Source organism: Carcharhinus amblyrhynchos, chromosome 12 (assembly GCF_965287045.1).
Source record: "Carcharhinus amblyrhynchos chromosome 12, sCarAmb.v2.hapA, whole genome shotgun sequence".
Classification (NCBI taxonomy): Eukaryota; Metazoa; Chordata; class Chondrichthyes; order Carcharhiniformes; family Carcharhinidae; genus Carcharhinus; species Carcharhinus amblyrhynchos.
The window spans coordinates 17,369,022-17,377,090 of record NC_137335.1 but is presented as its reverse complement, the minus strand read 5'-3'; the positions used below and the strand labels follow the sequence as shown (position 1 = coordinate 17,377,090).

The following is an 8,069-nucleotide window of genomic DNA, read 5'->3' as shown; positions in this document are numbered from 1 at the left end:
CTTTACATTGATACAGGGAAAAATTTCCCACAATGCAACTTTAATCTTCCAGTTTCATAAAACTCCAAATGATTTTATATTTCCTTTATTTATATATTTAGAACAATTTTCTTCAATTGGAACCATTTGGCTCCAATGTAAAAACAGTATTGCCCAATCCCTGTTAAAATCCATTTTTAAAATCCATCTGTTTGTTCAGAGACCATGAACTGATTGCGCTCCCTCTGAAAGTGAATGGAATCACAGGAGGTTTTAGTTTCTTTATATAAAGGGAATATCACTAGTGAAGAAACTCTGCTGCTTCAGCTCTGTTCTCACTGGTGTCGTTCCCTCTCTCTGAATATGGAATTATCAACAATTGAACAGGCAGCTTTTATTTATTATCATTTTCTTGCAGTCTTCGGAGTTCCCAGTAAGAAGCTGAAACTGATGGCTTTTGATTCTTTCATTCTTTAATTCTCTTCTCTTGGTGACTCTCTCAATGTCTAAAAGCTGAGACTCTCCATTCTGAATCCAGTTCCCGCTCTTCCTTCAATAGGCAGCACTTTCTGCTCTAGGTTCGTTTTATTTATTGCAGAAGTAAATGAAGAGTTTGGGGTGGGGCAAATGTTCCATGTTGTTAGAAACAGGTGTTTCCAGAACTCTGGTTTCCAAAGTTCTCCACTTTAGAGGGGGAGTGGGAGAGGGCGGGGGTTTCCTTGTGACATGTCAGGGACTGTTGTAGATTCATTGATCGGAATTGATTGTTCTGATTGGTCAACATTATCCTTACGTAATATAAATATCAGGATGGTAGATGGTAAATCAGACAGAGTTTTAAATGTCAGTAAAATCATTGACTGTATGCAACCTCTCACCTTTCGAACATTTTTGAGGCTTTTTTCTCTCCTAGGGCCACCCATGTAGCACTGCTGGGAAACTTTCTCCTGTTATCCCATGTGAACACCAGCGAATATGGGTGGTACAGTGCACAGTTGTTAGCACTGCTGCCTCACAGTGCCAGGGACCCAGGTTCAATTCTGGCCTCGGATCACTGTCCGTGTGGAGTTTGCATGTTCTCCCCGTGTATGCATGGGTTTCCTCCGGGTGCTCTGGTTTCCTCCCACAATCCAAAGGTCCAGCAGATTGACTGTGCTAAATTGCTGTTGGTGCAGGCTTGATGGGCCAACTGGCCTCTGTCTGCACTGTAGGGATTCTATGATTCTACGCATGATGATGGCCCCTAAAATTGTGGTCAACTGGGCTCATAACAAGGTTTTGCATAATTAATCAATTTTCCAAGGCGTAGGGGACCCCAAGTGTCAGAATCCAGCCCAACTTTGGTGTGACTTTGGTGAGACAAGAGTGATGAGGCAGGTTGTGCTCTAATATCCAGTATCCCAGGAATCTGGCTGGTAGGGGAAAGTGGATAGGGTATTACTTGCTCAATTCACCACCCTAAAAGTATTCTGATTTGTGAGATTGTTTGCTTCCTTCTAATTTGTGCTGTATTATTACCCACACCAACCTTGTGAGCTTATCTGTTGAGGCAAAGCTGAATAAATACGTGAGGAAGAATGGAGTAGGAGATTATGTTGATAGGGTGAGATGGAAGGAGTAGAGTGGTTTGTGGTGAGTGAATAAACAAGCGGCGTAGACCTTTTGAAGTAAATGACCTCATTGTAGGCTGTTATTTCCAAGTAATTCAATGCAACAAACTGGGAAACCTGTTCTTTGCTTTGTAGCTAATTTGCTGACAATTGTGATCATGTTCCAAGGAGGCTGTGGTCTATCCAAAGGGATCACTCTTTACCTGGTGGGTATGACAACTGTGGACCTACTGGTTATTATTTTCAGTGTGATAATCTATTACACGCTTTACTACTATTTTCCATTTTCACTTCTACACTTCACTTCCATAGTGAGAATTACTGAGGTTATAAACTATGTAGTTGTTGACTGCTCTGTCTGGTTGACGGTGGCTTTCACCGTCGATCGCTTTGTCCTCATTTGTTGTCAAAAATTCAGACAGAAGTGTTGCAGAGAGAAGACTGCAGCTGTGATTATAGTGACCATGTGTGTTGTGTTCTGTTTCAAAAACATTCCTCTGTATTTTGCTTTTGAGCCTGTCTATATAATTAACAATGTGGAGTGGAAAGCTCATTTCAAAGCAACTTACTTTACTTTGCCAGGATGGGTCATTTATGACTAGCTTGACACAGTTTTAAACCCCTTGTTGCCATACTTTCTGATAATATTTCTCAACGCTCTAACTGTGCGACACATTGTGCTGGTTAATTGAAGTCGCAGAGTACTGCAAGGTCAACGCAACATCAAGAACAGCGATGATCCAGAGATGCAGAGCCGAAGGAAATCCATCATTTTACTCTTCTCCATTTTTGGTGCTTTTATTGTGCTGTGGATGCCATATGTTGTATTTTTCCTCATTTCCAGAATTACAGACAGATATTACAAACCCGATCAATACTCGGATCCCTTATTTATCGCCAAATATACCGGAGATATGTTCCAACTACTGAGCTCCTGTACAAACACGTACATTTATGCACTGGTCCAGACTAAATTCAGAGAGAAGTTGAAAAATGCAGTAATGCATCCATTCTTTGTGATTATTGAATATGTCAAATAATACAAGCAAGTTGAAACAAAAGTTGGGCGGCACGGTAGTATAGTGTTAGTGCTGCTGCTTCACAGCTCCAGGGATCTGGGATCGATTCCTGGCTTGGGTCACTGAAGTTTGCACATTCTCCTCATGTCAGTGTGGGTTTCCTCCAGTTTCATCTCTCAGTCCAAAGATGTGCAGGTTAGATTGATTGGCTATGCTAAAAAAAATTGCCCCTTAGTATCCTGAGATGTGTAGGTTTGAGGGATTAGTGGGTAAAATAGATTAGTGGGGGTAGTGCCCGGGTGGGATTGTGGTTGGTGCAGACTGGATGGGCCAAATGGCCTCTTTCTGCACTGTAGGGTTTCTATGATTTCTATGGAAGTTGCAAACAAATTTATGACAATCTTATGTACTCTTGAGGTTGACACTTCAGGAAATGTCAGCCTTGGCTCCTCCGTCATATTCCCACTTCAGATTCAGTAGGTCTTCTGTTCAAGCATATAATTGAGGCGGATGGCTGCTCATTTCAGAGCAGTGCATAAATCAAAGCCCGTCTGCCCCCTTGGGTGGAGGGAAAAGATTTTATGCGCCATAGACGTAGGAATTAGGAGCAGAAGGGGGCAATTCAGCCCTTTCAGACTGCTCCACCATTCAATCAGATCATGTTGATCTCTCCTGGTCTCAAATCCACTTCCCTACCTTTTCCTCTTTTCCCTCCACCGATTTTTTATGATAAATATATCTATCTCATTCTTTAAACCATTCTATGATTCAGATTCCACTGTGCTTTGGGACAGCGAGTTCCACAGATTCACTACCCTCCAGGAGAAATTATTCCTCTTCATTTCAGTTTTAAATTTTCAGCCTCTCAACCTGTACTGTGACCTCTTGTTCTAGATTGCTCTATAAGGGGATTACATTTGGTCCACATTCACTCTATCAATCCCATTTAGAATTTCATATGCCTCGATCAGATCCCTTCCCATTCTTCTAAACTCCAGCGACATAAGCCCAAACTGTTTAATTTCTCCTTACTGGTCAACTCTTTCATCCCCAGGATCAATCTGATGACCATTTTCTGTATTGCCTCCAATGCCACCACATCAAAAGGAGGCCAAATTGGACTCAATGCTCTCGGTGTGGACTCACCAACATTCCATCTAATTGTAACAACATCTGTCTACTTTTATACTTCAATCCTTTCACAGTAAATGCTAATATTCCATTTGCCTATTTTGATACGTGCTGTGATCTGTGATTTGTTCATGAATCTATGATTCATGAACAAAGATATCCAGCTCCCTCTGCCCGGATGCATTTGGAGTCTGCTTTCCATTTAGATAATGATTTACCTTTCTAGTTTTTCAGCCAAAATGGATCACCTCACACTTATCCACATTAAACTCAATCTGCCAACTTTTGGTGGTTCTCCTCGTCTATTTATACACGTCCTCTTCACTGCCTGCTTTCCCAACTATTTTAGTATCATCTGACAATTTTGCTTTAGTACACTCTGTCCCCGCTTGCAGATAATTTATATTGATAATAAACAGTTGAGGTCCAAGGACTGACTCCTGTCGTATCTTGCTATTAATATCGCACCACCAGCCAGAGAAGGACGCATTTATCCCATTGCTCTGCTTTCTGCCAATCAGAAGGATCTAGATAGGCTGGGCGAATTGCTATCTAGAAGGATCTAGATAGGCTGGGCGAATGGGCCAGGAACTGGCAGATGGAATTTAATGTTGGCAAATGTGAGGTTGTCCACTTTGGTAGGAATAATGGTAGGAAGGACTATTACTTACATGGCGAAAAACTGCAGCATGCAACGGTGCAGAGGGACCTCGGGGTCCTTGTCGCAAAAACCCAGCCTGCAGGTGCAGCAGGTGGTCAGGAAGGCAAATGGGATGCTGGCCTTCATAGCGAGGGGGATTGAATATAAAAGTAGGGAGGTCTTGCTGCAGCTGTACAGGGCACTGGTGAGGCCGCAGCTGGAGTACTGTGTGCAGTTTTGGTCGCCGTACTTACGCAAGGAATTTTGGCCTTGGAGGGAGTGCAGAGGAGGTTTACTAGGCTGGTATCGGAGTTGAGGGGGTTGAACTATGAGGAGAGGCTGAATAAACTAGGCTTGTACTCGTTAGAGTTCAGAAGAATGAGGGGAGATCTCATTGAGACATATAAGATGAAGAATGGGATGGATAGGATAGAGGTGGAAAGGCTCTTCCTGCTCAGAAAGGACAGTAGGACTCGAGGGCACAGCCTCAAGATAAAGGGGGGGCGGTTTAAAACGGAGTTGAGAAGGAACTTCTTCACTCAAAAGGTGGTGAATCTCTGGAATTCTCTGCCCGTTGACGTGGTGGACGCTGCCTCGCTAAATATTTTTAAGACGCGGGTTGATAGTTTTTGATAGGCAAGGGGATTAAGGGTTATGGGGAGAGGGCGGGAATGTGGAACTGAGACACGACAGATCAGCCATGATCTTATTGAATGGCGGGACAGGCTCGAGGGGCTAGATGGCCTACTCCTGCTCCTATTTCTTATGTTCTTATGTTCTTATGGAGTACTGTGTATAGTTTCTGTCGCCAAGAAAGGATATACTAGCATTGGAGGGGGTGCAGAGGAGAGTCACTAGGTTGATTTTGGAGTTGAGAGGGTTGGCTTATGAGGAGAGACTGAGTAGACTGGGGCTATACTCATTGGAATGAAGAAGAATGAGGGGAGATTGTATAGAAACATATAAGATTATGAAGGGAATAGAAGCAGCGAAGTTGTTTCCACTGGCAGGTGAAACTAGAACTAGGGGGGCATAGCCTCAAAATAAGGGGAAGCAGATTTAGGACTGAGTTGAGGAGGGACTTCTTCACACAAAGGGTGGTGAATCTGTGGAATCCCTGCCCAGTGAAGCAGTTGAGGCTACCTCATTGAATGTTTTTAAGGCAAGGATAGATAAACTTTTGAACAGTAAAGTAATTAAGGGTTACATTTAGCGGGCAGGTAAGTGGAGCTTGTTAGCGCGAGTGGGCGAAACAACCACTACGGACGCAGAGTGAAGTTCAATAATGGCACAGCTTTATTTTCTTTACGTCGATGGAGAAGCACAGTCAGGACATACAATCGGACTGTCCCGAAAGTGCTCTAAAGACTCCCCCACAAGGGCTACAGTTATACCTGAACTTCGCCTTTCAAATGCTAATCCTTTATTTACAGTATTTGACTTCAGCCATCCTGTTTCAATGTTTTCGAGTGTTGGAGCAATTGTTTTGAGTGTATGTTAATCGTTTTTGTCCGGTTGGTTATCAATGGTCTAGAATCTCTGGGGTTTGAACCATAGGTGTGTTATTGATCTCAAGAGTCTTGAGGGGCCAGGGACGCTTCCTTAACTGTGTTAATTTTAGGTGTCTCCATGGGTTGTTTGACTGGTTTAGAAGTGCTGATTTTGATGGGGTGGAGATGTGTTCTTTAATTTAGTTCCTGTAGGTGCCAGCCTGTCCAATTTCCCTTATGTACTAGCCCTCATTTGCATTCTAAAAGCATGCTCTTGCCTACTGATCAGTGTCTGTTACTTTCTGATATTAATGGGGGGTTCTAAGGATAGCTTTAGTTTGCTTCCATTTTGTGTGCCCAATTTGATAAAATTTGTTGTCTGATAACAGAACTGAATCCACAAAAAGGTCAGCAATGATCTTATTGAATGGCGGAGCAGGATCGAGGGGTCAGATGACCTACACCTTCACCTAGTTCTTATGTTCTTATTATCATATTCTCAGTGGATTCCTGCCCCTCTCTACCCTTCCAGGGTGAGCAGCCACTTGCTAGTCTGGCCTCTAACTGGCTGAGGGCTGCACAGATCCTGGAAACCTGGGAATATTCAGTCACCCACCTGCCCTGAATGAACCCAGCTGTATCTCACCCCAGAATCCTCAGCTTGATTCCAATCTATTGGAGGCAATTCCTGCAAACTCAGGCCTCCCAGACACATAAAGATCCTGAGGTTATCACATGGCACAGGGACTGCCGGCTATAGGGTGAAGCACTTCCTACATTTCCATTAGAATAATCTCCAATGTTATGAACCTCGACATTGAGTTGCAACACTAATGCTCTCCACTCATTCGCTCACTCACTCACACAAACACTCACTCTCACTCACTCGTTTTCACTCACTCACTCAGTCATAGTCACACTACTCATTCACACTAGTCACTCATACACACACACATCACTCTCACACACACTCACTCACACTGAATCGCTCATTCTCACTCACTCACTCAAATACACACGCACAAGGGTCCCGTGTCATCCGCAAACATTCACTCACTTCTTCACTCACTCACTCATTCAATTTCTCACTTATTCACTCACTGACTCCTCACAAAGGCTCTGTCTCATCCATTCACTCACTCACACACACATTCATTTACTCAGTTTGTCACCCACACCCACGCATATACACATACTCACTCATTAAAACACTCACTCACACTTACTCACACTCACTAACTCAGTGTCAAGGGCCCTGTGTCCTCATGGATATGTGACAAAAGACCTTTCTCAGGTTTGCTTGAGGCCTATCCAAGTCCACTGTGAAAAGTTCCTTCCCAGGCCCATCTGAGATCTCCACAAACCCACCTGGGGATTCCAGAAGTCTACTCACATTCTTCCCTACGCCCTCCTCCCCCACCTCAGATTAAATTATAGTAAGGGCAGCTTGATGCCTCCAAGATCCAGCTGGCCACATCCCATCATCTCCCAGCTGGGCTTGTTGTAGCTGCTCTGAGTTCCCCAGTGCTGCAACCCATAACCCAATCTTGCCTGGCAACTGACTACATTTCGTTTGTCCAATCATAGGCTGCTTTCTCCCTGTGTTGGCTGCTGATTGGATCATCGGAGTATCAGCAACCAAAAGCATGGATAAACCAGCCTCTGATTGGATGATCGGGCTCCCGGCATTTTTCAAAATTATGTCAATACTTGTGCTCACTGATCCGTATCATCTTGTGGTCCAGCATTGAATACAAAACTCTCACCTTGCTTTCTAACTCCTCCACAACCTCGTCCTTGCCAATCTAAACAGCGCCAGTCTGACAACGATTCGAAAGTTCTACATTCCTCTATTTGTCCATCCTTCACCTCACCATTGCAGAGAATGCCATCCACTGTCAGGGTGCTGTGCTCTGGAATGCCCACTTTAAACCTTTTCATCTTGCTGTCTCCTACTTTACATTGCATGAATGGTTATTTTGCTGCATGAACGGTGTGATAGAAAATAGTTAATTAATGTAGCATTATTTACATGAGAGTGTTTGATATTTTATCATCATTTCAACATCAGAGCTAAAGTATCCATGCAATTAATGTACAATGGATCTTTTTTACTATCAATTAAGTATTAACTTGGCCTAATAAATAAAATAAGATCAAGTGCTTGTGAAAACATTTCGCTTTTTAAATCACACAGTAT

The 8,069-nt window shown here is 43.3% G+C and overlaps 1 pseudogene; it reads left to right on the top strand.

The window, feature by feature from the left end:
- Window positions 1-342: 342 nt before the first annotated feature.
- On the top strand, window positions 343-2,629 carry LOC145350547 (putative G-protein coupled receptor 139; annotated as a pseudogene).
- The last annotated feature ends 5,440 nt before the right edge of the window (window positions 2,630-8,069 follow it).